General features: G+C 36.0%; 1 long non-coding RNA gene across 6 annotated transcripts in view; it reads left to right on the top strand.

Moving 5' to 3' along the window:
* LOC135239641 (uncharacterized) overlaps positions 1 to 24,935 on the top strand; it is a 63,086-nt gene that overhangs the window by 7,556 nt on the left and 30,595 nt on the right. Inside the window, exon 3 of one of the 6 annotated variants that reach the window (XR_010325436.1) lies at positions 5,239 to 5,922. The exons of the other annotated variants lie outside the window; for them this stretch is intronic. This is a non-coding gene — a long non-coding RNA (uncharacterized LOC135239641). Of the gene's footprint in view, positions 1 to 5,238; positions 5,923 to 24,935 lie in introns of those variants that run through there. 6 annotated transcript variants of the gene reach the window in all.

Below are 24,935 nucleotides of genomic sequence, written 5' to 3'. Positions count from 1 at the left end.
TAATTTTGTATATGAAGTTGTATGTATATTTACATGTGTGGATAGTTTTGAATGTAGGCCTATGTCCATGTATTTAACTTAAGTGCACCTTACCGTTTGTGTATTGGGGTTCCTGGATTCTTTAACTTTGCCCCCTTGTGTGCTGTGTTGCACCTTATCCCAGCGACTTTAATATTAATTAACTTGTGTGTAGTGGAAGGAGTCCTTTTGTGTGCAGTGGCCTTTTCTATGTGGGCATTGTGCAATATCCCCTTCCCATTTTTGGACATTGTGCAATTCTTCCCCCTTTTTAGACAGTGTGCAATATCTCCCTCTATGTTGGGCAAGAATTGTATTATCTTTGATCAGTTTTACATTGTGTGTTACTGTTGTGGTTTCCAGTCAACAAAGTTCTTCTTTTTTTGATCTAGATTTAGCCTAGCAGATTTCTTCTATCTTTTCAATAAAGAGGATGAGGCAGAATCTTCAGAATCAGACTTTATTCTCAAGTAGCCTATATAGAGTACATTTCTTATCATTTCTACTCCTCCTGGAGGGTGTTTCTTTTGGCTGCGCCACAGTTGTTTACTGGTTCTTTGTTTTTATGATTTAGATTATGAGCAATTGAATTAATCGGGGAGACTACAGTCTAAGAGTTGTACAATCTTTTTACCTCCCTTGAAAACGATGGGAGGGTTTTTGGTTGTGCATCTCAGGGACATCGACCAGCTTATGTCCTGTGCTTCTCACGCCACTCCACGCCTCTTTTCCTGGGCTTTCTATTGCTTCTAGGAAACCTTGTTTTATCTACCTATCCCAGCACTGTCCCCAAAAGAAAAGAAACCAAAAGAAATGTCGGTGGCATAACTGCTCTACCTCAGCGCTAGTTTGGCTACGCCACTATTGTCTTGTTATGCTGTGCCTGTTTGATATTTTGGAGATTTTAAAATGAATTGTATTCTCGTGAAAACACAGCTGTGATATGGTGAATCGATAAAATCTATGGGTAAAATAAACTAACCAGTTTTGTACATAAGCCTATGCCTCTATTCATTCAATTGAATTGGGTTTGTGTGGGGAACCTTAACCTTAACCTATAGGCTATTAGACGGTCTCCCATCTGAAGAGTACTGATGCAAATAGAAGCCAGGTGATGGAAAGCCATGCTAAACAGGTGAAGCTGCACACAAAGCAATATTGTGTACTTATCTAATGACTGTGTGCCATTTAGCTACATGGATAGAATATCTTATTGAGAGATATGCCAGGTGGTGGAGCTGGTGGGGAATGGGAGGGCGGTGTCCAGTCTCCGGATTAGATTTCTGGGGGATCATTACATTACAGGCATTTAGCAGACGCTCTTATCCAGAGCCACTTACACAACTTTTTACATAGCATTTTACATTGTATCCATTTATACAGCTGGATATAGGCCTATACTGAAGCAATGCAGGTTAAGTACCTTGCTCAAGGGTACAACGGCAGTGTCCTTACCCGGGAATCGAACCTGCGACCTTTCGGTTACAAGCCCAGTTCCTTACCCACTGTGCTACACTCCGTCCGATGAGTTGGATCACTGAGCTCCGGTCTGCCATTTGTAGTCTCTTTTGGTTTCACTTTGTTCCTTCTCCACCTTCCCCTTTCTCTTCACCTTTAAGGGTATAAAAACTTTGAATATATGATAGGGGTTGACAAAGACTAGCCTAATTATCTTCAGTCCCTGCTCCCATTACAAAAAAACTGGCAGAAAATTCTCTCTACCAAAGCCATATGGACCTCAGGGCTCCTGGAACCTGTTAGCAATACATGACTTGCAGCTTAACTATAATCTCTTTTTGTTCAGAGGGTACAAATATTTCCAACTCTTTATTTGCAAAATGTCTTTGCAGGTCATCTGAGTAAGTAATTTGGCTATCCATGGACTGGATATATTTCCAATGCATCTGAAGACAAGTAGGCCTACATAAAGTGTAAAGTCTGTCAAAAGGGATGAGTCCACAAGATAATTCCGTACTAAGACGGAATTCAATTCAAGGGGGCTACTCTTCATTACCACAATATTAGTTTTAAAATGTTCATCTGATTTTGTCTTAAATCAGTGTTTCTTAATCCCTGCTTTCAGTGGTGATATGTGACCACTTAAATCGTGTGCGTGTGCGCGTGTGCGCGCGTGCGTTCGTCTGCCTGCCCCTCCCCCCCCGTCTGTCGTGTCCCTCCCTCTTCTCTGTCGTGTGGGCTTTTCTTCATGGAGTACTGGGCCTTTGAAAACCGATAATGTCACTAGTAATTATGTAGAGAACTTTGTCTTGCACATTCATTTACAATTCCTTTTGCCAGAGCACCTGCCTAATTAAATATTGTATTGCATAAAATGTCTGTGCACAAAATAGTTAAATTGGTAGTTTTTTGTATAAAATTTCAGTGGCACTAATTATCGTATCTTAAAAGCCCCCTAATAACTAATGTAAAAGGGCATAAAATGTACATTATGAAATCCTTTTAAAAGCTTTCCGTCAAAGTGCAACTACTTCCATTATATCTCCTATATTGTAGCTCACTCTGAATAAGAGCATTTGCAAAATTAATGCAAATAAAATGTCATGTAATGTATGTGTATGCATCAGTAGGTGATTCTTGAACATTTTTTTTAAATGTAGCCTATAACTATAGTCTTTATATGACCAATTGTGGTGACCTTTTACATAAGTATGCTGGCATACACGTAGTTGGGGGATACCACCTCAAGTGTCTTTTGTATTTGGAAAAGAAATGAAAAAATGCAGGCCTTCTTTTGAAGTTAATGTAGCAGTGTTTAAAAAAAAAAAAAAAAAAAAATGGCCAGTGGAAGGCAAAGAGAATGGGGAATGCAGTTCGAGAGGGAGAGTGGAGGGAGGGAAGTGGCAAAGTGTCCTGAAAAATCTCTCAAGCTTCCTTAGAACACAGTTCAGGTACATATTTCCATGGTGACGCTGCAGGCAACATCCATGCATTTCAAAGTGTTAATGTTCTGTCATAATTCAAATAAGTCCCTGGCAACGTTGCAGTTTTATTATTTCTTGCCACTTTAATCTCTGGATATGCCCTGGATGATAAGGAATCAAAATTAATAGTGCTGAGTGATTTTATTGTTCAACTTCAATCATCTGTACAGTAGTGTTAAATTGCTCCTCACAGTCCCTTTCCACATATGAGCACTTAAAATTCACTGGTAGGTTTTCATAATTATAAAGGGGTTAATCAATACAGTTACAATATGACATTACATCACATTTTGTATTTGATGCAACTATAGAGAACAAGATCATTTATGAACTATATAATGCCCTACTGTCATGTTATTGTATGGTTATATTTACTATGGTAAATATAGGTCTTTAGGTTTTACTGTCCAATATTCAGTCTAATTAAATTCAATGTATAGCAAGTTTAAAGATGCATACTAAGAATAGAGATTTTGCAGTGTGGATGCACATGATTCATGTGTATTATACTTGAATGGAATCAAATTTAATAATGAGGAATGTCAATTATTTTTCCGTTAGCTGCTTCAATGGCCTATATCATACATCTGCATGATTTTTTGGTAACCTCAGTCTAGATTTGCTTTGTTTTTCTTTTAGGGTCATATGGAAGTATAGCCCCAGTAGGCCCAAAATCCAACTGAATAGATATATTGCAAAATAAAATCAAAACAGAAATGGAGCAAATTTACAGTAGGATGGCCCTTAAGGTCAAGAGGTAGTGCTTAACAGTTGCATAATAAAGTATATCTACAACTTTGAAAAACTATACTTCAAAGGCATGCATTAACAGAAGATTTCAGGAAAACAAATAGCCTACATATGAAAAGGAGACAGAAGGGGTCTCAAAGGTGGCAAGAGCTATTTGACAGTCTTGTATTAAATGTATCGTCTCAAAGCTACAATAAATTTGGTCATTTGATAATGTGCTTGCTATGATTATGGCATGAACTTCTTCAAAAAATCGATGTGAATGGAAGTTAATGAGGGATTCCATGTCCCAATCAGAGATATTAGATGGAAACTATATTTTTCCTTCAGCAGGTAGCAAATCATTTCAACCAATGTTTATATAAAAAAAATTGCAATCTGGACTGTAAACCACATTACAAATCAGTGCATGTTCTGGAAATCTGGGCTACTGCTATATATAGCCTATATATATATATATATATATTTCACCGAGCTGTAGACAAGGTCAAAAAATAATTAAAACCTGTGTAATTTGTGCATTGTTCAGACTTGAGTATTAGTCGTGCCAAGTAAACTGCCCAGAGAGTCCATTTATATGTAGGCTGTTATTCCCTAAAGGGAAGAGGAAACATTTAAAACATTGAGCAAACCCCTTTTTCTCCATTAATTTACCCATCTGATTATTTAAGATTCAATGATTTTAAAATATTGAATAGAATTATTTGTCTTAAGTACCATTGTGTTCTGAAAAGGTTCAGAATTGTTCAATACTGTAATCGTGTGCTATGGAAAGAAAAGTAAAAATGGTAATTGATCAAAAATTATCAAATGTTTCTTGTAGCTAAATACTAACGGTATGTGTAGAAAGGCCTGGCAGCTGAATATTAAAAAGGACGTTTGTGGAATTTAAGAGAGCAGCCTTGGACCAATCGGCACGTATGGAGTACCCCTCCATTCCCCCCTTCTTTTTTTTTTTTTTTTTAAGAGGCAAAAGGTGAGAAACATTGTCACAGTTAATGGAAAGATAATAGTCTCAACTGCAATTTCTCACATTGTTAAATGAAAATTTGTATGCATTTTAAACTACCACATACCAACCTGCAATACCTCTTAAAGAAATAAAAGAGGAAATGTACCTGCTTGCGGATTAATTACACCAACTTTCTGAAATTAAAATAAAAGCAATGTAGTCAACTGATGTCTTAATAGATCTGAAGCACTGATGGCCTAAAGGTGTGTTGAGTTTGTGATGAATTATGTCTATTTTGTTCCTGCAATCAAGTATGTGCAATATCATGAATATGCATGCAGTGCAAATTTGACACATTTTCAGAATTTAGTAGGTGCGGTTATCCAAAGTAATTTACGCAGATTAACAGTTGGAATTTGTGCCTATATTAAATCACATTTTATTCCCCATATAAAATGATCTAGTTTGATTTTAATCTTTGAAATACTCACTGATGACAAATATAGTTGTGAATGTGACAAATGTGTGATAAATACAAATAATTAAATGGCTGTCTTATCAATTGTACTCTTTCAGGGAGCCAGAGTGCTATACCTCTGGGGAAGAGCAGGAGTGTGCAGCTCACCAAGTTTAAGTGACCGAGGCTCATTTGCAGGGGGATGGGATGGGTTGCCTCTTAAATCTGTTATTTACCCTAGGTACTGGATTTAATTTGTTTGACCAGACCATTTGCAACCAAACTTGCCAAGTCGTCATTGATTTGGTGGATTGATTTTTTTTAAATGTTTTTATTTATTTTCCCAACATGATACAGATACAATAATATGCAATGTGATTCTATGCAGGCTAACCTTTGTCAGTGATCTCCATGTCAGATAAGCACAGACTCCCCTCTCCCCCCTGGGAACTGGCTAATTGAATTGCTAAATGTATTCTCTCGTTAGCCACCTCAGGTGCAACCACATCCCTCTTATCTGTGGCACCCAGATTGTGCATGTGGATGTGTGAGTGAGTTTGATGCATTTACTTTTGTGGGGGGGAAAAAAAAAAAGGTGTAAAATGTAATATATTGGAAGTCATTATGCAATTATCAGCTTCTTGCATTAGCTTACAGAAGTCATGCAGAACACATGGCTTCTGTGTAGCACATTACATGCTTTTGATTTTTTTAAATGTGGAGATCTCTCACATTAACGGTGATAAGAGAGTAACATTGAGCAAGTGTTTGAGAGGAACTTCCAAATAAAGTTTTAAAGCGTATTGTGTACTTTCATTTGTTAGGCTTGAGCTCCATGGGAAAAGGCTATTAATGAGAGTTATAAAGGCTGTGCAGATTGTTGAATTTTTTCCCCGTTATAAATGCAGGCAAAAGGCTAATAGGGAGTGCCCAGTCAAACAGAAAATTAACTGTGCAAACAGAAATCTTCATTTTGTTAATCTGAAATCTGCACATGTGCAATTGTGACTCCACCCCTGAAAGGCAGAGAATGAGGTTGATTTCATACATCCCAGCCAAATCTAAAAACAACCATATAAGTTCATGATGTCTGTTGCCCATTCATTGGGTAAAAGACAAATTTAGGCTGCACTAAGTTCAAAGGGGAATATGATAAACCTAACATGACAGATTCTGTATTGTAAAATTATAATAACAGCAGTCCAAATTCTGGGAAAATAGAATCTATTCACAGAAGCACAGACAAGCATTCGCTGTCTCCAAAAACATGACACCAGCTACAACATGCACGCACGCACACATACCAGAAAGCATCTCTAGTCAATCAATTTTAAGGTCATAGCACAGATCTGTAATTTTTGCTGTGTTTTTCTGGGTCTTTGTCCTGTTGGGACATGAATCTGTACAATTTCATTACGCTATTATTATTTTAAGTTGTTTCTGTACTTAATACACATTCTCCAGTTAGGTTTGTGTTTATATGAGGGCACTGAGTGGTGACTTGAACTTTATTTTTTGTAGTTATTTCAATTTCATAATTGTTCCTAGGAGCCACTGTGAAGCTAGTTATTACACCTCATCGTTTTAATCCTCTCAAAGTGATTAATGTTCTTGGCACTAATGTTCTGTTGGACATTGACTACTGGCATACCAATTTGAAATTTACTGCCCTGGTTGACAGAAAGGATAAACAGGGCTCCTCACTGCAATTTGGGGTGAACTTCTCACCAAACATATTGCATTTAAAGCCAGGTGTTAGAACTACAGTGATAAATACAATGCATTATTGAGCAATTATGCTAAGACATGCCCCTTTGTCAAATCATGGTAGCATTTCATGGAAAGTAAGACTTGTTATGGTCTAATGTTCACCTTTGTATTCCAGTGAAAATAAAGAGCTTGTTGTTGATAAGGTGGATCTACTTCCAGTTTAATAACCTGTTCAGTAGACCAGTCAATTTAACTCCGTTTTTCTACTGTACTGTTGCTGCTGCTGCTTTCTACTATACTGCTGCTTTCTACTGTGCTGCGACTACTGTGACTACTATTGATAATCATAAATGGTAAAATACAACAATGCATAATGTATATAGGACCTCATTCCAGTTGCTCGATAACATTGTGCAAGTGACATCATGGTTGTTTTGCAACCATGAGAAACGAAAATTAAATGTCATTAAGAGATCATCGTTGGTAAATTAGATTTTCTTCAAATACTTTTAAAGCCATCTTCAATACAGAGGAGAATCCTTGAAATAATTGGATGAATTAGTGATGCATGCTCATCCTGTATCATACTTTTAGATCATTTGCTTATTTATTCAGTATTTTAGAGGCTCCATGTCAGATTAGGTGCTGTAACATGCTTCTCTTTTATTGTCGCAACTTTTATAAGTTAAGGCTTAATCTAAATCTAAATTACCCCAACAAATGTTGAAGATATGAAATCAGATTTACAGAGTAATTTATATTTGCCTGTGCATTATATATTCTCAAATGTTGCTGATTTGAATTGATTTAAAAAAAAAAAAAAAAAAAAAAAAAAAAAAATTGTCTTGCTTTTATTCTGAATAAAAGGCAGAAAAATACTAACCGATGCATTAAATGACCTGAAAAATGAAGCCTGGATCTTTGTTTACTTTGATTTGTGTGCAGTCAAAAATACAAGTCTCATAAATCATCTGTAAACCTGGATTGCTGTGGACTGTATTACACTGAATTGGTTCACCTCCTAGCTATCTTTTAGATGCTTTTCTTTCAGTTGGGGATTGTATGCCCTCTTGTGCCCCTGTCATCCGTTGTGTTATTTGTTGATCTATCTTGGAATGATTTTGTTCTCCATTTACATTCCGCCCTGCAGACAACATTTCCTTTCACTTCTAAACTCTTGACAGAGAGACCTGAGGTGCTGCATGCATCGCCAAGTGATTGATTATTACTGTAATTTGGTTATTATTCATCAGGTCAAGAGTTCATTCAGATGTTTGCGATCTTGCATTGCTGATATTTTCTCTATCCCGTAAGCAGTGTTATGTTATTCCTTAAGAGCTATTTAAATAGTTTTAGTAATTATATTTCAAGTGTAATTTTTTGTGCTAATATTGACTTCATACTTTTTTGTTCAAGTACGCATCACCAATTTATTGTTCAGAAGATTGAGTCGAAGGATAAACTAGAAAATGTAAACAAATATACAATTTACAAAGTTTGTCTGTGGAAGCTTATTGATAGTTTTCTGTTTCCGTAGTCATAAAATGGGTTTTAAAGACAATTGCTCTGGCAAATTTTAGATTTGCACTTCAAGCTTTTTCAAAAAAATTCAAAGCTCTTTCAAAAAGGAGCTTTGAAAATCATGTATTCACTTATCCAGCTGACTCAGTAATTTTGCTTCATGATACATGTCCCCAGTTAGCCATGCTGCATAAATTACCATGTTTAACTGACTATCCCTGTAATCTTGCTCCGTGGTATACCCTCCTGGTTTGGACATATGCACTAAAAAAAATCATTTATTTATGTGCCAGGAAAAGTGTGCAGTTAACACATTTGACATGCAATGCAATGTAAAAAATAAAAAAATAAAAATTAATACCAATCTGGTGTTTTTTTTTTTTTGTTTTTTTTTTTATTGGCTGTACCAAGTACAAAAATACTATAAACTAAATACAATTGGCATAAATATTAATATGCCCTTTGCCAATGCAGCAAGGATTGCATTTTCAGATATACTAAGCTAAAATAGTACAATGGTATTGATTTAAAAACATTGAAAATATATACCAATACAAATATTTTGTACCTTTCTACCTTCAAGACATAATGACAACATAGACCTGGATTCAATGAATACTTGTCTTTCAGTATTCAGTAAAGTATTCAGTATCAAAATAATAAAGCTAATAATTATTATAATACTTAAAACAATACTAATGATATTTTGCTTTGGTGTAAAATAGTGACTGAGAAGCCAGATGTTCCAGAACAGTGAAGAAACTTGTATAAAACAGAAAATTTGAGGTTTGTATCAATTATATTTAATTTGCTGCTTGATGTAACAACTTTGTATTAGACACCCAAACAGCCACACCATACTGAAGAATAAAAAGAATATAAGATTTTTTTCAATAAGAACTGTGCATATATCAAAATGTCACATTTCCACCAAAGGCCAAAGTAGCCTGCTGGAAAAGGCCCACCATGGTAGTGTTCCACTCATTGATGGTATTAGGTAACGTATTGTATATCAGACTACTTGGCTAGAGAGTTCAAAAGTGCATTGAGAGCATACATCCAAGCTCTTACTATTATTGGCTGATTATCATTGTAGCCCAAAAGACTGAAAATGCCCAAAAAATTAATTATCCTCTAAATCAAACATGCATTCGTTATGATTATGTGACTGATTGTTTCGTCCATGGTGTGCACCTGGGCAATTGTTAAAAAATACTCTCCAAACAGGAAGATATGTTGAATGTTTTTACAGAAAGTAATTCAAGGATGATTTACTGCTTTGAGTGAAGTCCATGTCAAATCTGAATCTACGTCAGATTTATTGCCAAATCTAACATGCTTGTTTTGACCAATAATTTAATACAACTTCATGGAGATGACCAAGCATTTAATACAACTTGAAACAAAAGTGGGGGCCTTCAAGATATTTTTGAAATATTGAGATTAAACAGTTGACTGTGTACTCTACCAGCAGTGCCTATTCATACAGAGGAAATCAATGAGATTGTATTTTTTCAATCATTTTGTACAGCTGTTCTTAACAGAAGGCAGGTATTTAGCCTCCAGTTGTTCTGTGCTACGTTATGTAATTAAATATATGAAAGCAATATTACAATATGCATTATACATCCTTTACAACTTGTAGTTAAAGCCTATATTAAGGGCCATCTGGAGTTTGATTTGTCTTATGGAGAACATCACTTGGCATTTGAAAATGAATTGTAAGGAAAGAGGTTTAGAAATTGATGTGCAAAATTCACACTAAGTAAATAGGCCATAAAGGGCAGATTGATAAGTGTTTGCCATAGCCAACAGACATACAATCCTTTTATATGTGTATACTAACGAGTACAGATCCATGTTGCCCTTCATTCTCCTATTTCACCAAGTAAATGAGCCATACAGGGCAGATTGCTAAGTGTATGCTACAGCCAATTGCCAACAGACCTACAATCATTTTATATATGTACGGTAATGGGTATAGATTATAGATCCATGTTATATTTCAAGTCAAAGAAACACTTGACAAAAAATTCATGTGTCCATATTTGATTGGAATTACATGAGCTAGCAGTATCTTTTTTGTGATTTCTGGATTGACAGAATGTCTATGAATACATGGACTGTAAATGATATGCGAATGTGAACTGAGTTCAAGCTGTTGTGAGTTTGTAGAATTCTGGGAAGCTTCTTTTCCATGACCGAGGGAGACCCATTGATGCACTGATACTGTACCATACAGGTAATCTAAAATCAAAAGGAAAAAAGGGGGTGGCAATACTGATGACCCTGCCAAGAGTTTCCTATGGCAGCATAACTACTAGGACAGATGTACTATCTGCACTGGCATGAGAGAGCCAGGAAACCTACACACCCTTCAAGAGCCTTAAAAGTAAAAAAGAACAATCCAGGTCTGAATATTGGTAAATGGTAAATGGACTGCATTTATATAGCTACATACTTTTTTACGTTACTGACCCATACAAAGCACCCTAAGTCATTAATTCAAACTTGCAAAATCTAGGCCTGCCAATAAAATTTTGACCAAGTTACAAGAAACAATATTTGGCTGTCTTAGCTCACTCAAATTAAACAAGCTATATCCTATTCCAACGCAGTGCTACCCATTGCTTCCTAAATTATTTCAAATAACTTCAAGTAATCTACATTAATGGGGCAAACGTGTGGATAGGCTTGTAAGATTCAATATGTATTTAATAGGCCTCAATATTTCTATTTTATTTGTATTGTCTGACTTCATTTTATGGTTCTGACTTCATTGTATGGCGCTCACTGCATTGCCATGCAAGCAATATCAAGTTTAAATAAAACATTTTTTAAAAATTACTTGTATTAACAAAAATGATTTAAATAAATGAAAATGAATGAATGAAAAATGAAAAAATAAATTGGAAGCCAATATATAGTTTGTATTTAGGAATTGGCTGTAAAATGTCAACATTTTGTTGTTCTCTGATTTGTGATAAAACATCTTTTTCCACAGAGTTGACTGAGAAGATAAAAAAAAATTATACTACATCAATGTCCTTTGCTGTACTTTTTCTCACAATGAACATGTTTTGACTTCTGTGGGTTCAGGTGAAAACCATTGACATCTGATAAATATACTGACATAACAGACATTTTAAAGTAATCTTTGATCAAATGATTGACTGCCTCCATTAAGCTACATTGGATTACAATGTATCGAGGGATAAAATTATAGTGCACTGCAAAAAAATAAATAAATAAATTTCAGGTTGATGCAGAATTCATCAGCTTTTTGCCGTTAAGGCAGTCAAGCAAAGGTTTGCCACTTACAGCCCCAATGAATATCAATGAGCGTTCCCTTTTGGCATAATTTTCAGATTTCTTTGTAAAGACTGTTGACAACTGGCAGAACAGCATGTGTTTACCAAGGTATTAAAATCTGTGTCAAAAATGTTCCCTGAAGTTGACTGCACTCAGTTCCTTTTCATCTGAAATGGTGTTACTTCTGATAAATAGCAGAGGTGAAAATTCCATGTCCTGTTAATGCACAAGAACATCTGTAACATTTTATCAGTTCTTAATGAATATTTTTCACATTATTTAATTTGTTGCTTAATTCAACTTATAATGGATAACATAAAATGAATTTGTCGTTTATTGCTCAAGTCTGGGCTATAACAGTGACATTTAAGGAAACCTCCAAGTTGGTTTTAATCAAGTGATATTTAATTATTTTATCTTTAAATCACAATTGACTTAACAGTACCAGTGGTTGTTGTGGGTGTTAACACGATGACACTATCAACTAACATTAAGTAACAAGTATCCATTCATTAATATAATGTATTTCTGAATGAATGAGTTACACATGTATTTAAAAAATAATACTCGTCTACTCAGCCATCAACACAGGGAAATCTGTGACTTTAACCACATTCCTTTCCAATGTCAGATATCATGTTTCTTTTATAAAGATACAATATTTGAATAACTCAGTGTCCAGCTAAATTTCCAATGGCTAATTTAAATCACAGTTCAATAAATACCAGTTGAATACAAGAAGAAAATACTGTCATGCAGTGGTTTGAAGAAAACTTGGGTGGAAAAACCTGTCTATACAAGGAAAGCACATCACTCACTGGCCAGTCTTCTATCAATAGTTAAAGAGAGGCTAAATGGTAATGAGGAAGTAATTGGGGAATATATCTAAACTAATAATGATAGTGGTAGGACAGTTTATAGCATGAAGCAATGAACTAGCTGGCAAAGTAGACTTTCCAAGCAAATAACTGTGTGTTATATGCAGTTCAGAAAAGCAAGGCGATACATCTAGGCCTCCAGGTTGCATTGTGGCATGGGGCTCAACCGGGATAGGTTCAGGGCTAAAGCAATGTGTGAACCAAAGCTAGGGGAAAGGGGCAGGAGGTCCAGGAAAAAAAAAAAAAAAAAAAAACTGATATGTTCTCAGTGGAGGGAAAAAAGGGAAGAAAAAACATTTAGGAAAGGGGGAAATTATGTTTTTTATGTTATGTTAATCTTTCAGAGAGCATGATTTATAGATATTATATGTTTAGTTCTGATGTGCATTGTGTATCTTGTGATACTTATCTACCTTTTGAATTAATGTAGATGAAATTTTTTGTATTTAATGAAAAAATGTCATTCACATTTTTGGAAAGATTAACAACACATCCATCTATTGAGAGTTTTCTAGGATATTTGAACACTTACATTACTAATTGCATTTCCGAGTACAGTTGACTTGGCAAAATATCAGTTTTATAGTCAACTAACTTTAATTTTTGTCCACACAGTGCACAAAATGTTGATGCTAATGGGAATGTTGCTTTTGTTTATCATGTTTTCCATTCTTAGTTGCTGTGCAGACTTTCTACCTGTAAGTTTCTTTATTCTGGAGAGCCAAGCTTTAAGACCTTAGGTTAATGATAATGCAGTGATCTCCATTGCACAGTACTTGGCAAACAGATTAATTGAGCAACAGACCACCTAGCCACGCTATGCATATGTAATAGCATCTGAAACTGCTTAACTACATACAGGTGCATTCATTTATCATGGTCAACAAGTTATTATGGCAAAAAAACACTATGTACTTGACTGAAACCCATTAATCTTCTGTTCTGACTACCTTGTGTCCTTTTCAGAGATAAAGTGTTAGAGAGTATTGTATCACCTTTTAAAAACAGTAAATTAATTCCTTTCAAACAAAACGGGAAACATGGTTTTTCTGTTTTTTTATTTTATTTAATTTTTTAAATTTTTTAAAGAAGGCCTGGTTTTTTATTTAATTTAATTTCATTAGTATTTACATCTATAAAATATTACTGACATTACTGATAATGTTTTTTTGAATGTATTTACAACATTCTTAAACAACCAGCAAGCACCACTAATATGCTGATCAAGCTTAATATTTTATTTATTCGGTTTATATGGTGCCTAGGGCATTTCTATGAGAAAATAAACTGAGGTACTCAGCTTTTGCAAATCGTCACACTAGAAACCATTGATTTGATTTATTCTTGGTACTGTAGGCCCAATGTAACATTTGCCCCATGCATTATATTTGAATACTAATGGACAAAGTGGTTTAGATGTGATAGGTATAGATGATTGGTAAAAAAAATATTTTTTTAAACCTGAAAATTTCTTTAAGTAAAAAAGCAATAGGCACCCCAAAAGTCCAAGTGAACAATGTGCATTTCAGGAGTCCATGATTGATGCACTTCACGACAGAAGCACATTTTAAAGCAGTGCATGCCATCATCATCATCCATGTTGTTAGCTGTCATGACCAAGGGGGAAATGAGCCTTCAAAGACTGATGAACTAGGCTACATGACACAGTCCTGATACATAAGTAATTGTTTACTTGGACAGATTGCTCTGCTACGACAGGGGGTAACATGGTCAATCAGATGACCAGGAAGAACAAGATGTTGGGTGCCTGGATGTTGGGTGACACCCAGCATGATAATGTAAATAAGCTTGTTCAGGAAAAGTGCTTTGCGTGTCTAACTTGTTTCCATTGGCTGTCTGCTCAGACTGAGGAGCTGAATGTTTTAATGGTCATTTGGGGACGTACACTGAGCTGCTTAATGTTTGGGACAAAGCCATATTTTGTCTTGATTTGGCTCTGAACATCATCATTTTAGAATTGTAATCAAGCAATTTGTATGGTTAACGTGATGATTTTCACATTTGAAATGGTATTTTAATACATTTTGCCTGTTATACATTTCACCATGTAGGAAACTGCACATTTTATGCATAGCCCCCCGTTTCAGGTTGCCACAATGTTTTGGATAAATGGCTTCACAGGTGTTTCTGATTAGTCAGCTGTATTCAATTTCTTCTTTTCTGCAGGTACAAGAGAGATTTCGTTATCTAGTCTTGAGTCTTGAGGCTTTTGATTACGTCTGTAATTGGTGTGTGTCAGACCTGAGTAAAAGTCAAGGATTATGAGGCTGATAAATATGAAAAAACATAGGGCAAACCTTCAACTTACCAAAATCAACTGTTTGGAACATCATTAAGTAGAAGGAGAGCACTGGCGAGCTCAGTAATCACAAAGTGCCTGGTAAGCCAAGGAAGACGTCTACAGCCGATGACCAAATAATTGTCATTATTTCACCATAATGCACAGTGAAGTCTGTCAAGGTCTGGTCGGTTAGACAGGGTCTTTGCCCTCAGAGCGAAGTTGGTTTTGGTGAGCTTTGAGCATAAAACTGATGTCACGGAACCCCGCGTGCATTTCCCATAACCAGATTGGTCGATCATTGTGGGCACTCGAACATTTGATTGGCACAAGGTATTGGAGTTGTTAATCAAACACTGATGGATAAACTGTTTATTACTACTTTAATGTTTTAAACACTATTCCAGGCTCCTAGAATTCCTTCTAAAAGAGGCTGTTCCTGCGCCAAACTGGAGCCTAATCGATCAAGCAGTGAGTTTGCTGCAGGGTCACGATACGAAGGACAGCCACTTCATTATGCCTTGGTTGACCAGAAAGGTTAATTGTGAATGTGTCTCAGCAGAGGGTCAGTCGTGTGGTCTGGAAGCCAGAGGCCTCAAATGTTCTGTGTTCTTTGTTACACCACATGTGCATTGTTTAACTGAAAGTCTAAAATGGTGGAGTACAGAGGCAAACCAAGAAAAAATGTCTTTTCTCCAAACATTATGGAGCTTGCTGTAGGCCTGTATGATGTGATAGGACTGACTCACTACTGCTTGCAAAAGCCTACAAATGTAGGACAGAGAGAGATGTCGTTGCATAGCAATATATTTTTTAAATTAACATGAATGGGGATCTTGGAATGTGTGTGAAATACATGGATTCACCTGCTGCTAGTTAATATTATGTAAGTGGTATCAATAGCCAAATTGAATAGATCATAAATTCAGTTTTTTTTCTAATTCAGATTAGTAGAGATGTGAATATAAAGCAACCAATTTTATTAAAACAAATAAAAATATGATGGAACAGACACAAAACAAAATAATAAGCACTTAATAATTAGGCCTAGTTAATTATATATTATTTTGCAGTTAACAGGAGAGCTTGAGCTTATCTTACACTTATCTGTTTATTCATGTTTTGCACCTCATTATTTGTGAGGTGTGCATGCTGCATATTTATGCTCTTCACACAAATCAGTGCTGTGCATTATCACATTCCAAAACAGTGTTGACAAAGATGCTCAGAACTGATAGGAATGCAATTATAACAGGACACACATTCTGATATGTAGAAATGGTAGACGGATATATTGAAGTATCGGCAATTAGACTAAGGGTGTTTATTGTTGTTGCATGTATCACTATTGCATGGCATACTCTAGCAGTCTTTGCCACCTACATTAATCCTGCTCTGCCTCTGCTTCCATGCCTTGGTGGATTACTTTAGCCCCCTCATGAGTGACGCCCCCCCCCCCCCCACGACACACACACACACACACAACCTGTTCATTCCATCCTTGAAAAGCAGGAGAGATACTTCTCACTGTGAATAAAATGTTCAAGTGAAGTGTGCATTTTACTGAAGGGGTAGCAGTTGGCATGATGATAAAAGCAAATTCCCAAGGACAAGCATGGTCCTCTCTCATAATGTTTACTGATCTCTGTGTCCTTGGTATTATTTGAATTTTCTTGCTCTGAAAAGGTAACTATAATATTATGTGCATATTGCATGATCTACTTGGGCCCCATCACATCAAAGATTTAAGTGAAATATATTCTGCAGTGCATTTTTGTCTGAGAATTCTAGCACAGATGCATTTCCTCATTTGCTTTTTTCTAGCATCCCATGCATTTTCTTGTTTGCTTTTAAGCATTTCCTCAGGCAAAGAAGGTTGAATGACTTCAAGATAAAACTGGTTACTGACAACCCTCAGATGCACCCTTACTAAAAGCAACGTATGGCAGAACAAAATAAATTCTGCAAGACTTTGGTAAAGAGGTTGTGCTCAAAAACCTGTACAGCCTGCATGCACAAATCAAGCACAGCTTGTAAACTAAATAAAAATTAAGTAGGCTAAATAAAACCAAAGTTTACCAGGTCTGTTAATGGAATTAGCATATGCTGTTTTGGCATGTTACATTTCCACCAATGCACAGTAATAGGGAGGGGATCATGGGGAAGACATTCGGCTAGGAATCGGTTTGGTTTTGCTACTGCTACAGGGGAGAAAAATGTTAATGACTATTTATCACAGCTTCAATTTGGCACTTTACTGTGCCCAATATGCCACTTCAAGGTTCTTTGTGTGAAAGGATGCTTTGTGTGTCACAAGGAGATGACTATGGATTCTTCTGCCATCCATTTACTTATATTTCATGTGGTGAACATCTGTTGTGGTTCACCAGGATTCTTAAACCCAAAGCTGGAGGAGCCTAATTTATGTATTTTTTCCCCCCACATTTTTTTGAGATTAGGTTTTCTTGGCATTTACTGCAATTACCATTGGGCTGCCTCAACACCAAGGGCATGCACAGGATTTTTAAAAATCTGCCTGTCATGTGGGTGCCAAAGAAAAGAGAGTAGTGGGGGGAAGGGGGAATTTATGATCACAGGTAGCAATAATAATTAAAAAAAAAAAAAAAACAATGATTCTTGACTTACACAGGTCTTGCTCTGCTGCTGAATTTAGTGTCTGCATCCCCTGCATATTCCCCCCATACTTCACAAGTTGTCTACTTATTTCAAGCAATGTTGTATTGCCGTTTTGTTTGCAACACATCATGTGTTATGTAGCCTATACGCATGCTAACTATGTAGTCTCTGGCCAAATGTTACCTTTAACAAAAGTTACACTCAGTCAATTTTTAATAGAGAATTGACATTATCATTGTCAGCAGCTCAATCGTTGTTAATGTGTTGTATCCTCTGTCCAAACTAAGTTTGAATAATGTAAAAACTCAGTTATCAACATGCAGCTGATCAAGCATTGACAGTTTATAATGGTTAGCGTGCACTTATTTATAATGTAAATACAGCTAGATAGGCTAGTTCACAACAGAAAAGTTCCAAAAAAGTTGTAATGTGACTTCTCACGCTATATATTGTATATAGCTTTGAAAAGATGAAGGCAAAATAAAAGAACCAGAAACACAAGATGCACTTAAATTGTTGATGATTGTTGAAGTCCGCTGCATTGTGATAGCCTACCAAGGTAATGCCCCAGGGTTACAGGAGCACCCTTTTTGTTTTACAATCAATAAATACAATCATTTATGAAAATATTTTAATGTTTTTAAGATAAGCCATTCAAAATATGAAATTGATGACTAAATTGATTGCCTTAGATGCTCTTGTTCTTGGTGCAGTGATTCACCCAAATATAGAATCCAGTCCTGACCATGCCAGTGGGAACTGTAGCGGGGAGTCTTGTGGGGTGAGGCAGGGTAGGAATTGTCGTCCAAGCAGATTTTTATAGTTGGGAGGATTTCTATCCCCTCATCACACAAAACTCTTCTAATTGGTTGAAACATCCGGTCTGCCTGCTCATTCTGTGTATGAAGCGTACAGATGGTGGACTGAGAGTGAAAAATGTGTGGGCTGGCAATACGCACCCCGGTGGAGGTGCATATTTGTTTGTGCTCTCCTGAACTGATGGAAGATGGTTCAGCATTGGGAATGATCTTATATAAATAATAATTCAATTTGCCCTTTCTGAGGTGGTTCATGTGTTTTTTTTTTTCACCATTTGTTGCATTTGCTTACCACCTGAACATATTTCACAGTTGATAGTTTTAAATTTTATTTTGTATTGTTCTGCAGATATCAATAGTAGAATGACAGGCTACTGTTGGCTTTATAGTGGTTGCTATGATGGAATTCAGATTTTTGGTGGTGAATATTTTAAAGAGCTCCCAGAAAGATGCTAATGTCCAGTTTGTCATGCTTGGGGGTATAGTTGCAGATGAGACTGCAGGGAGGGGGTGCTTGTTAAATCGGCAAACTACACAACAATGGTGGCATTGTATTTTGCATAGTTGTCTTGTAGTGTCTACTAATAAAGCAAGCTTAACTGCATGAAAGTAAACATAGTAAAACACACATCATTGCCAGACCTTGTGTAAACCTTGTTCAGTCTTAAAATGCTAATTTTTTTTGGATCAATGTTATACTGATGTAGCAATGTAGTTACTGGTCCCACTGCATTAGTGATTCACATGCTGTACTGATCAATTAATGAAAAATAAAAAAGGCAAAGTTCTTTGAATGGATAAAGCAGACGTGGTAACCAGTGAACTTTATTGTCAACAAACATGGCAGCTACCTGGTGTGGATTAATGGACAACTTTCTGATTTTTTGAAAACCTTATGGTTAAAAAATAAGATCAGTTTTAACCTATTTTCAATGCCAGTTCTTTTGTTTTGGAATTATACATATGAATTATGCATGACAACTGGGGTCAGACCTTTAATACAAAAAATGGACCATATGCCCAAGTGAAGCAACAATGCAAATTAGTTACTATTGTATTGTGCAAAAAAACTTTACCCTTTCAATTTGTTGAAATATTACACTGTAAATATGGTTTATGCATACATTAAAACTTCTGTGCACCATATACCACTGTATTGTAGTGATTTTAACTGCAAGTATTTCAAAAATATTACTTTATTTTTGACAAACTGCATGGACATGTATACTCGCACTCTACACATACACGCGTGCACACACACACACACACACACACACACACACACACACACACACACAAACAAGCTTAAAAATACAAAGCTATAAGACACACCACACTTGTCAAAGGCTGCTATCAACACCAACTACATTCATCTCAAGGGAGAGAGTATTTCATGTGAACACATGTAGAAACAGCTGGTATATCGTATATTCCATCTTTTGTTCAACAATCCCTAACCTCTCTTTCTACAGCACTTCATGTAATCCTTTATTGTTGACCATAGGAAAGTGATATTTATTGTAATAATTATTGTTATAATCATAAAAGCGGTTATATTTCAAGTTTCTATAAGGCTTGTTTCTTTTACCCTTAGTAACATGCAAAAATACAGAAACTCACGATACACAATGTATTTGTGCACTGAAACTGAGGTGTTAGACACAGATCAATGAATTGCTAATCAGTAGAAGTTGTAAGTGAGCATTATTCAATGTAAGCTAATAGCTGAGGAAATGTTTGTTTTTTCTCACTGCAATTTTTTTTAAAGCATTTACTTGACAGGTTGTTATCTACAGTGACTGGGAAAGGAATTAATTACCATGCATACAAATGAAGCTGGTTCATAGTAGGTACTAGTCATGTATTAACAATTAAAGAGGAAGAATTTCATTTTTTTCTGGACGACTGGTTCCAGCCCTCTTTTGCATAACGTTAAGTATATATGGTTAAACCGCACAACTGCAGTGGTGACCAGAACCCATGGCCCATTTCATGATGTATTTCAGCCCCTCTGAGTGTCTTTATGAATTTATGAAATATGAAATGTGTAATTCAGTGTCCCCTGTGCCATTGCACTCCACTCACGCGGAGTCTGTGTTATTGGTCTGGTGATTTCTCAAAGTGCACAATACATCACCCTTTGAAAGTTCAGAGGCATGTTCGAAAGTGAGTTTTAGCTTTAATGTAGTACCATGGCCAAGCTTAATTAACGCTCATGTGGCATCTGTTGTGCATAGCATCATAACTCATGCGATCAAAGTTTTGCAAGACTTTCATCACTATATTTAGGTTGACCAATCTATGCTCAATCATGTACTGTTTTACAAAACTCCTGATATTCCAATCGAGCAACAGAATGAAGGATGTAAATGTGAAGCATGGCTTATCTGTATGTTAAGTGGCAAGAAAGTGAGCTAATTTCAGCATCCTGTGTTTTCAAGCACCCGATACCATTATAATGGCAGCGGGTGCTTAAAAACATGGGTTAATGAAATTTGCTGGTATTTGTTAGTGATATTACCATGCTGGTGTTTTCTCAGAAAGGGAATTGTTTTCCCTTGCTGAGAAATAGAAAGGTGCATTTTGACAGTACATTGAGGAAAGTGATTATTTTTGTCTACTGAGCGATTTAAAATGTTAGAATTATGTGATTCCAAAAGAGTTATCTATGGGATTGAGAGAATATTTAAACTATATATATATATAGCTCAGCAAAATTTAATAACCTCTCAATCGTTACAATATAATTTAATAAACATTTGACCACCGAAAATAACAAATACATTCTCCACCTGAGGGAAACACTGTTAATAAATTTGACTTGACAACCCACAACTTAGGAAAATAATGTTTATGCACTTTACGTCGTAAAACATGCATTGCACTACCTGTGGAACCAAGGCCACACTTCCTGCAGAAGGCACAAGGAATAAATAGGAATTAGTGTGCCTGTGTTAAAAGAGTTGAATGAATTTCCCTGAAGCTTTCGTGCATTGATCTTGATGTATTTGGTGTATATGCTGGCAGTGACTGTCTGATTCGCTGGCTGCCTGTTTCCATACAAGAGGCCGTAGTTCCCTCTCCTGACCCCGAGGAAGCTTTGGTCATCAATGCTGCTCTGTTTGGCACATTCCTGTTGACAATGACTCCAATGGCATTCAGGAAAGCAGCTGTTTCACTAAGCCTTTTCTTCATCAGTCTCCTTTGACCTAGTCTGACTAGGAATCAGATGGAATCAGCAGCGTGCTACATCATGGCTCATAAAATTGTGTCGGGCATTTTGATGGAGCCGACTGCGATACACTCATCAAACCCCCGCGACTGTATTGGAAAAAAAAAATCCAAGACAAAAAAAGTGCACTCATGACCTTCAGGAGCAGCAGGAGTGCATGTTGGTGATTGATATGGCTAACCTGCTTATCAGACAGTAACTTGCGCAGATGATAGATGGCAGCTTTGTTTAACCGAATACATTTTATGCGGTGGGCATCTGTTACAACCGCCCTATCCAGGCAAGGCCAATGCGCCATATTTTTCTTTCCTCTCTTAAAGCCAAAAACTTTGAGCAAGGTATAATAGCAAGCGCTATTAAATAAGTTGGACTGCTGGGCCTGAGTCAAGGCTAAAAACCGGAAGAAAAAACATGCCCTCTGAACTGGAATGTCTTCCTCAGATTTTAAGTCTTACTCGGGAACTTTTTGATGTTACTCAGCAAGGTATTTATTTTTTCCATGAGTGTTAAGTAAGTTTTCTTACAGAATTTCAAGTTATAATTAAATTACAATTATGCAATGACATTATCATTCAACAAAATGCTTTAGAAGTAGAAAACTTTTTTTTGTGGATTTAAAAAATAATTTTTTTTTTTTTTAAGTAGCTGAAAAGACATCCTGTCATGCTAAGATTTGAACAATGCAGAAACTCATCAGCAATGCTTGATGGGTTATGTATAAATAATATCTCACATGAAGTAAATCTGTAATTAAAGCCAGCCTAATTCTGCATGAAACAATGAATCTTTCAGGAAGATGCAAGTTAATTCAACATTATCTGTTCAATCTTTTTCTTTTTTTTTCTTTTTTTACAATAAATAAAAGTTTCAATTGTGAACAGGAAGTCGAAGAATTTACGTTTTTAAGAGGAATTAAGTTATGTCAACTATGTTGAAATTTACCACTTGTTTTTAGGCATACCACAACTCAGGTCTTATTTTATCATGAATTCATCTTCTACAAAATGTAACCAAAATTGAATGAAACGCTTGACACATCACTTACACAACTCAAGGGATGTAAAATAAATATATCTGGCAAGTTTGGTCCAATGTGTTCAGATCAGAATAAGAGAATCAGAATAATTCCTGGAGGCCCACAGGCACTGCGATAGTACAATAACCCCAACTGTTAATAGGTAGGGCCCTTTTTTTGCAAGGAGGATGTCGCCAAATATCTACAAAAACAATATGGCTTTGCTAAAAAGCTGGTGTATGGTGCAGTGCCTTACCTCTTTTCAACTCCCTCCCAACAGTTGCTGTTTGTTACTGCCTGTTGGGATAAGCGGAATTTATGTTTTCTCAACTAAAACTTTTTTTTTTTTTTGAGTGGAAACAGATGCTTGAGGCTGTATCTTTCCAAGACCTCCAAATGGCAAGGCTTCTGTTTAGACTTAGTCATTGAAAAATATTTTTGTTGTTGTAATACAACCTTAGTAGGCATGAAGTCTCAAGAACATTGAGACTCATGTGTAGTGTTTTCAGCATGCACCCTGAAAAATATACAGTTTGTTTACACAGGAGAAACAAGGTGTGTCCTTTTATGCAAGCCAAGCAACCAATACATTGTTAGAAACTAATTTCAGTCACAGTTTATTCACTAAGGAAATCGGCTCAATGAAAGATACATCTAAGATTTTGTTTATAGAACTGAAATGGCAGCCTGAATGACTTGTGTAATAGCAATTAATGCTATTAAGTGCCGAAACATTGGAGATAAAAATCTGCATTGGAGTAAACTGAGTGTGTGACCCTTCTTTCTTTTTAAGTTTTACTTGCATGTCCTTCTGGTCTGCACCTCGCTAAAACAAGGTGTGCGTTTTTTTCCACTTTTGATTACTTCTTTAATTAAAACAGCACTAGTATGATCTTAGATAAATCTTCCAGAAGACAAAACCATATACCCGAATCAGGATGATAAACACCAATAAAAAAAATTTTAAAAAGAAGAAAACTGACATTTCCCTTGTATCCTGAGAGCATAATATCTTTCCTGCTCAATTTTATTTAACATTGTGGAACAGCACTTTCCTCTCTCTATGCAATTAATTAACTTAATATAACATGACATTTACTGCTAATGACACCGTGGCATAGTTTAACCTCTTAGTTCTCAAATAAGGCCAACAAGGATGTTCATGTACCGATTGTAATAAAATTGTTTTTGTTTAATCAACTGCAACAATAACATTTTTGTCCCAGAAGAAGAGGCTACTGGAGAATTCTATAATTTTTGTGATACATGAAAGGTACACAATGTCACTCTGAATGCTCCATATTTTACAGACTCACAAAGAACATGCGGTGTTCTATTACATAAATCTAAATGATTATATCCTCCCTCCGCCCAAAACAATACTCAATGAGATCATACCACAATGATTAAATTGAGCTCACTGTTACCATAAACACCACTTAGAGATCTGACACAACACAAGTGGTTGGCATTCTCGCCATAAATATATATATATATTTTCCCCACTTCCATCTTGGAGATGGAATTAATTGATCATTAGGCTAACCAATGCCGTCTTATGGACATACAGTGAGCAGAGTTATAATGACAAGGAAAATGACTGGATGTCTCACATTAATTCCACAATACTATTTGAATGCAGATCATAAAATAGATAAAAGCTTCAGAAAAAAGAATCATAAATTGATTGGTGGGCGGAATATTAATTGTAAATAAAATGATTACACATGCTGTATAAATGTCTTAGAACTTCCATTCAAGGTTATTGTCATCTCCTGTGACTTACAAATAAATTATGTATAGTTCACATTGTATTTCGCTAAGTCCTTTAGGCTGCCAATGTGAGAGGAAATTGCTTCTGCAAAACTGAACTTACCTCTCGATATTCTCCTAACATTTCAACACAACACATGCAATACAAGGTAAATTATTTCAGTTGATAAAAATGAAATGGGATAGCCTGTAGTATGAGGAAGCAGATGTCACTGAACCAAAGGGGAGAAGTCAAGTGGAAAAAAACAAAAGTAGGGTATCTGAACGAAAGTACAAAAAGTCCTCCTGAAAGGACATGCATGGCCTACCCTGAATCCCGTTCATTGCAGCCAAAATGGAAGGAAGAGGAAAACTGTATCTGCTGGCTGATCATTTCTCTCCAGTTGAAATACAGCAGCCTTAGGTACTTTTTTATTTTTTTTAAATAAATCTATCAGATTATGTAGCACTCTTGTTCAAAGTTAAGAGCTGGTAATAAATAAATAAAACATTTCAGTCCCATGCAGCACTCAAACCTAATATAGGGCAGAAAGATAAACAAGTATTTCCATCAAATGCACATTTTCTTTTCAAATTAATATGAGATAATTGCAGCAGTCATTAATGTTTCATGCTGCACCA

The sequence above is a fragment of the Anguilla rostrata genome, chromosome 14 (genome assembly GCF_018555375.3).
Source record: "Anguilla rostrata isolate EN2019 chromosome 14, ASM1855537v3, whole genome shotgun sequence".
NCBI classification, from domain to species: domain Eukaryota; kingdom Metazoa; phylum Chordata; class Actinopteri; order Anguilliformes; family Anguillidae; genus Anguilla; species Anguilla rostrata.
The sequence above is the reverse complement of the archived record's forward strand: the minus strand, read 5'-3'. Positions and strand labels throughout refer to the sequence as shown.